The 7,534-nt window shown below is 42.8% G+C and overlaps 1 protein-coding gene across 2 annotated transcripts in view; it reads right to left on the bottom strand.

Moving 5' to 3' along the window:
* The window catches only part of LOC108622271 (zinc finger protein castor homolog 1), a 47,082-nt gene that overhangs the window by 9,693 nt on the left and 29,855 nt on the right, over window positions 1-7,534 (bottom strand). The window lies entirely within an intron of this gene.

Genomic DNA, 7,534 nt, shown 5'->3' with positions numbered 1-7,534 from the left:
CTCTACAAGAAAGGTCTGATGCAATTTTCCCGTAGGTCCAACGGTTTGGTAGTTATTGGCCAAAAACGAAAATTTGGAAGAAATTGAAGGGGTACCCCTTGGAGAAATCTCGGAAAAATCGAAAATTTTTTTTGTTGTTTATTATTACCAATGTTCTTCCGACGTCTGATTTCTTTTTAAAAAATGCGTTTCTAAAGTGCATAAACTTTTGGGATTGACTGTATAGCCATAAATAAAATTATTAAGTTATGCTACATTTCTTAAACTTATACCAGAGATCTTATGACTCATAGAATTAAAAAAATTATTAATAGAATTTCGCTTTCGGCTATTCCCTTTCACTCTGTTTCCCGTTCGTCGATACTGCTACCCGTTGCGGCTAACAGTTGGCTGGTAAAGAAGCATTCTGTGGCGAGCACACGCGCTCATAACATTATCTGCCGTTGGGATATTGCATTTATTTCGACAGAAAATCTATAAGAATCGCTTTTATCAAACGTACTCAAAAGGCCAGAAATGCATCTCTCAGAATTGTACAATTAATGTATCAATAATTAAATTATTAATCAATTTCAAAACAAACTACTAAAGGGTCGATAAAACAAAATCAATACGCGTCAATATAAACGTAGATATAATTAACACATTTCTCTGGAGCGTTTCGCAAATACCGCGAGGGGGGTTCCTCGGTCGCCGGAAACGCACGCTCCCAACTTCGTTATGGCTAACGCAATTCCAAGAAATGCCTACTTGTCGAGCACACGCGGCGCACGTTTGAATGCACGCTCGTTCAGGAACGAGTTTAAAAATTGTCGAATATTTCTCTTCCCCTTTCTCGGCGAGGGCGGGAGGCAGGGCCAACTTTTATGCGCACGTGTGTACACGCGAAAGCGAAGAAGGGTTATACCTACACCCGTGCGGGATATGGAAGAAGAAAATAAAAGAATGGGAGATGAGGGAAGAGACGAAATGGTAAAGGTTGCGAGGGAGAGGCACGGGCATTATGTCTGTACCGTATTATGTTCCAAGTGCGCGACGCTTCCGAGCTGCGCAGTTTTTATCGAAAATATCATTTTGTCAACGAATAAATTAATGACAATTAATCATGGAATAGACAAATATCCAGGATCAATCTTTTTGCTAAATTGAAGAAATTGTAAAATATTCAAATAATTCCCTCTTGAAATGAATAGGTAAAAATGTTTCAATAGCACGCAAAACGAACGTTTTAATATAGTACAAAGAACTGGAGTACATCCAACGACTGCTTGAGAAATAAAAAAAGTTAGCACGTGCTCGAAGCGAGTTACGAAATCCGCGTTTCGCTCCGGATGTTTAAATTAATTATCCAGTTTAGCTCTCGCGCGTATTGTTGGCCAACTTGTTCGGTTATGACTATTAATCTATCCTCCAGCGCGCGGTAATTATGTAACGCAGCTGCATGTTTTGTGGAGCTCGTTAGAGCCACCACGCCGCCGCGCCGCTGCGTACGAATTTACATCGAGAATTTACATCACCAGACACGATTTTCTTTAGGGTTTCATATCGGGGGTCAAGGCTTTCAGATGTACCGTCGATTCGGATCGGGAATGAAATAAGTAAAAGGCTTATGATTCTTCTTTCGTATCCGGGAATGTCAAACGAATGTTTCGTCGACGGCTAATTATGCGAACCGCGTCGCAGGAAGCGTGCCAAAACTGTTAGAGAGCCGAACGGAACCTGGCCTTGGATCTTGGTAAAATATGCAACAGTGCATGCGTCTTAGTTTTTTCTTCTCGGTGCTTCGATGCAAGTTTACTTTTACTTTCAGGCTTGAAGAATCGTCCAAAAATCCTGAAGAGGACATTTTACATAGATTTAATGTTGCAAATAAATTTTATTAAAGATTGTCAATTATATTATCTTGGAAAATTTGAAAAAAGCTGCCACCCACGTGGCGTGTCAGGAACAGTTGTTAAACGAAGAATACGGTAGATACGTGACAGGACTTAAGGGGCACAAATCTTAAAAAATATGAGAAATCTCCGAACCAGGACGACACACGCAACAACCGTGGATCCCCCCTTTTCCTACCCCATACGGCTTTCAGAGAGGCTGAACCCTTTTATTCGTAGTTCTTGAAACTCGCACAAGGCTTTCGGAGGGAGAGCTCGATCCGGCTGGCGGATGAAAAACCCCGGGCACCGGTGTCGGGGAGTTTAAAATTTTCAAAAAGGCCCGATCGTGAACCGGTGAAAAGGAGGCCCCCGTATTTCAGCCGCGCTGCTTCCTCCTTCTCTTCTTTTTTATCATTTAATCCGCGCGGCCTTAGCTGAATAACCCTTTATGTGCCCCGTGGATCTGACCTGCGTGCCACCGAAAATCCTCTGCCACGCACGACCTCCACGTAAATCCCTTCCTAACATTCTTCGATTAAACCCTGCTTCCGAAACACTGTTAAATAAAATAAATCTTACATTGTTCATATTTACAGAAAATAACGATATTAGTTTCAATAAATCTAAACAATACAAGATTTCTTTTATTTAAAAATGTCTTCATACAAATTCGATTATTAATTTGCAAATTAAAATGGTATTTCTGATTCTAAACGTTCCCATTAATGAAGATCAACCTATGCTGAATAATCTTTTATATGCCCTGTGGATCTGGCCTGCGTGCCACTGAAAATCCTCTGCCATGCACGACCTCCACGTAAACACTTTCCCAACATTATTATTTAACAAATCTTCAACCCAAACCTGTATCTGAATTTTATTTAATATCGTTCATTTCCATAAATATGAAAATTATCAGATTTCTTTTATTTAATGTTTTCATACAAATTCGATTGTTAATTGGCAAAGTAGAATTGTATTCCCGATTCTAATTGTTCCCATTAACGAAAATCAGCCTGTGGACTGTTGTTCTCGACTAACCGTGAATATTCACGGATAATTGACCAGGAATCGGTGCGGGCATTAACGTAATCCACTGAAATCGTGTGTTTGGATAATGCGTCAAGTGCCCGCTGCGTCGCAGTTTCGCGGACGGAAGCTTCCATTCAACCTTTCTTCTTCCTTCGCTCTCGAGAGGGCCTAAAATACCGACAAAAAAAATCCCAACGGGCAGCCACCCCTTCCATGGCCCTCGTCATAACATTGTTTTCGGAAAAACGGCCCCGGGTAAAGGACTGCCAGATGCGATTTAATCAGCCAGAATCGAGGCTTGCCTCGCTTGCGTAGAGATCGCTGGAAAATTGATTTTGACGTCGTCCCTCAATATTTAGAAAATACATCAAAACTGATATCCAACAATTATTTCTGAAGATGTATAAAAATTATTTTGCAATACATAATCTCTTCAGTATTGACATAAAATTTTGCAATTGCCAGTCGACATGTACAGTCTTTCAAGGCATTTAAAAACAGTAATAATTTATTTAATACGACATAAGATATAAAATAATTCTGAAAAGAGTCGAACGAAAATGGTCGGTGGGCCATAATACGGGCGAATCATCAATCCGGTCGCAACCATGAAAATCGTGGCGCCAAGAGGGTCACGCAAAAAGGGAGGAGATGAAACCGGAGGGAAAGAGAGTCCCGGCACGAAGGTGGCTCAGGGACGGGGAATCCGCGGGCCAGAAGAGGACGCGAGAGGGACACTAAACTATTCTAAGATCCACCGCGAGCGAGAGCGGTCGCGAACTTATTGTCTCCGAGCGTGGAACGGCGGCGTTATTTCTGTCAAAATTACGTTATGGTCGCCATTCTCCTGTCCCGCTACTCTCGGTGATGCCCGTTTAGCACCTTCTTTCCCTCCGCAACAGCTCCTCAGTCGGCCCTTTCTTTCTCGTTCCTGTCCGCCGCCGGTGGAAACCGTTGTCCGACCAGAATAAATGGCGGTATTATAATTAACGCGATTCCCTCTTTTGGGAAGGGAGGCCCGAGTTTCCAGGAGAACGGAAATTTACGAGCTACCAACTCTGCCGATAGAATTATTCCCGCCTTTGTCTACCGGTCGCCCTCCTAATTATTACTAACTCGTTACGCTAAGGTCCCAAGAGATTTATCGGTGTTATTTATAGATCTGCCCGTCCTGATATCCGTGGATTCGCCAAACCGAGTCGCGTGTATGCAAAATCGCGCAAGTTCAGCGTTACCGGAGCCACGTTAAATCTTAGATCAGGTAAATGTATCCCTTTCTCACTGCTCTATTTTTCGACAATTTGAACATAATTAACAAGCAGAATAAATACGACAAAAATATATGCAAAACAATATGCAACTTCCGGTTTAAGCACATTTTCACGTAGGCCCTTCCCTGGAGGACCACGTAATTTTAATTTGAAGGTGCTCCAAAAACGAAGGATTGTATCAAAGCGGGTCGCGACTGTTTCCCAGCGCGCGTACAAACGGTCGTTAAAGCAATCGAGGAGAGCCACGTGCTACGCGCCACGTACACATACTCTCCTCTCTTTCTCCCCGGCTCACTCTCCCTCAGCGTTTCTAAAGGCACATTCATTAATGTCGCGCATACGTATAACTGGTATCGTTTTACCCCTGCGGCGTGGAATTTTTTTTACATCTCCTTTTCATTTTAATCTAGCCCTGCCCCCTACATGCATGGATTTTTCGGGGCCACTGTTACGGACATACTACGTACTTAGTGTCAAACGAGAACCACCCCTTCCCTTCCAACCCCCTTCCTTTTCAAGCCGAACCCTTGCCCCTCGCCGAAAGAGCTTCTCCGTCGCACTACTGTTACTTATGGCTGTTCTGTGTTAAATTTAACGAGGGGGAAGCCGTGGAATATCGCGGAACAATGATTTCCGAAATTATTGACCGACCAGCGGTCCGGCGAACCGGTTCTTTCTTTCTTCCTTTTTTTTTTTCAAGTGCCTCGTCGAATGGGTTGTGGAACTTCTAACGTCGATTCGGGTGCAACCGGCTGGGGATGAATTATTAGACGTCGCACAATTGCAATCAGAGTCGAGGGTTAAACACTTTCAAGTTCGTTTGGATATTCGCGATATGACTTATTTTCGAAGATGCGAAAATACTTGAACGAGAACTGTGCATTCTAAGTCTAAACAATTTCATTTCTTTTGACGACTAAAGTGTTTCAATAAAATAATTGAAACATTATTAAATATATTTTTCGATCAGTTGCACGATGCAATAATAAAAGAATGTATGTGTAAAAAATCACCGATGATCTTGATAATTCTGAAAAAATATTTTTTGCATGACAACAAGCTGAAGAGATATTTAGGTGACGTTGCTTAAATGGACCACCCTGTATAATGAAAGTTGCGAACTGACGTATAGATGTTTGATAATTTCGCAGAAGTAAAGAGGCTTATTCTATTTGCACGGGGGTCGATCGAGCTGGCTTCTATCGTTCCTATTAGGCGCGAGGGGTTGTCCGCGCACACCCCCGGGGGCGATTTAAAAATCCGGCCGAAGGATAAAGATTTTTAGTTTTCAAAGGAAACGCGACCCTTTCCGGCGGTGCGCGCCGTGTTTCCATCGGTTGCACGAGGGGTAAATTGAGTTCGAGCGAAAACACGCGTACTACTTATCGCCGCGCGTTCACCCCCGAATTTCACCCCCGTCTCTACGCCCCAGAGTATGCAGCACCCAGCCAGTACACTCTCGGTCACAAATTATCGGGCAAGAAACAGTAATTCTAAATTAAATTATACTTGCAACAGAAATCCAGCAGGGATTTTATTAAAACGAATTTGGTTGATCTCAGCAACTTCATCTTTACATTTCGATCAATTAGAATTTATTCAGAATTACGTAATAAAAGTACTCAAAATGATATAATTATTTCTTGCCGATTTATTGCGGAATAGAAAAGCGAAATACCTAAACAATTTTATTTATAATTAGATAAGAAAAATACTTATTTAATAAAATTGCTAAATTATACTTTTAAAGAGTGTCAATAATAGTTTCCGGATGAATCTACGTCAATTTCTGTACGGGAGTGTACGCAGGCTCTTACGTAGGACGAGCGTAAACTTTTCACGAAGGGTGAAGAGCTCGCGCTCGCGCGCTATGTCGGTCATTCACGTGTGAGCGTATCCTCCTACCCCGTTCGGCTTAGCCCCTTGTTCCTTGAAAATAAACAGAATCGAACCCTTTCTACAAATTCAAATAACCAGAACAGGGGAGGTGCCCCCACCCCCCACCCTTTTGTGATCGACTTTAAAAAAACCGGTGGATCGTTGAAAGAAACAGGAAGGCCACGGATCGGCAATCCGCTGTCAAAACAACGAAATCCGACACCGTCGATTTTTCATTCGACCCGAACGAATTTTCCAGGCCTGGAATCATGAAAGGGGAGAGAGAGAGAGAGAGAGAGAGAGAGAGCGCAGGGGGGGAGGGGAACAAAAATGGATCAGTAATAAAATAGTAGCAGCGGTGAAATATTGGCCAATCGATTGGCTCGTGTTTACGGAAACGCGATAGGGTTCGGGACGAGTCAATTTTCAGAGGGTGACGCGATTAATCAGCCCGGGGACAATTAAGGAAACTCCTCTTTCAACCCTTTGAATTTGTGTCGACAGATCGGATTAGATTTCAAACTCCACCGTTCAATGGTGACTATTATTAATAACAATAAGAAGCGTAAAGACAAGTAATTGGACGCAATGAATATATAAACAGTAGAGAAATGATTTTCAATAAGAAATTTTTCAATTGAAACAGTATTATTGTACCGCAGGACTGAAGACAGCGGCGGAAGGATTGAACCGTGCAATCAGGACTCCGACACGCGAAACTTGGAAATCAGTAACAAGCGTGAACGTCATCGCGCTTAATAGAATTACTTGAGATAATTGGAAGAACGAGTTAAAACCAGTGGGACTGGTCCCATCGTTTCACTTCCATCACGAAAAAATTCCCAACCCTCGTCCGTTGCTTAAATCAATTTTAACGAACGCTTAATGACACAACAAGCAGGTCAGCCTCAGATTTTATGAAACATGAATTTCACTATTGCATATTCTTTCGTCATACCTCTTCTCAATTTAATATAAAGGCTTCCGACCTGACAGGTAAACTGACCTGATAAAGCGAGAAATACTGATAAAAATAAACGAGATAATAAACGAATGAGATGATCAGAAATGAAAAGTATTGTTTCTATCCCTGAACCTCGTTCAACTCCTGATCATGTTTCACCCGCGAGTGCTCGCTACGGTGATCCGCGACAAATTATAAGGAGAGTGCTCGCGCGTGCGGCAGCGGAGTTCCACAAAGTCCCATAACGGCGCGTTGATTTACGAGATCGCGTGACCGATAACTTTCGAATATTCCCCGAGAGCGAGTGGCCTGTTAAGCCTTAACAAGGCGGTTCGACGAGTGCGTAACGAGCGAGGACTATTATTAAGCTCGCCGACACGCTCTATCGATGCCCGGTGGCGTTTTCCGTGTCTCCGCACGACGATTCACCCTTCCCGCCATCCCTCCTTTCCCTCGTCGCTCGTGTTCGATCACCTACGGAGGAATCCTCTATCAAAACTTTTCAATAATTT

This window comes from Ceratina calcarata, unplaced genomic scaffold, assembly GCF_001652005.2.
Source record: "Ceratina calcarata isolate Rehan_Ccalc_2016 unplaced genomic scaffold, ASM165200v1 scaffold211.2, whole genome shotgun sequence".
Lineage (NCBI taxonomy): Eukaryota > Metazoa > Arthropoda > Insecta > Hymenoptera > Apidae > Ceratina > Ceratina calcarata.
The sequence above is the reverse complement of the archived record's forward strand: the minus strand, read 5'-3'. Positions and strand labels throughout refer to the sequence as shown.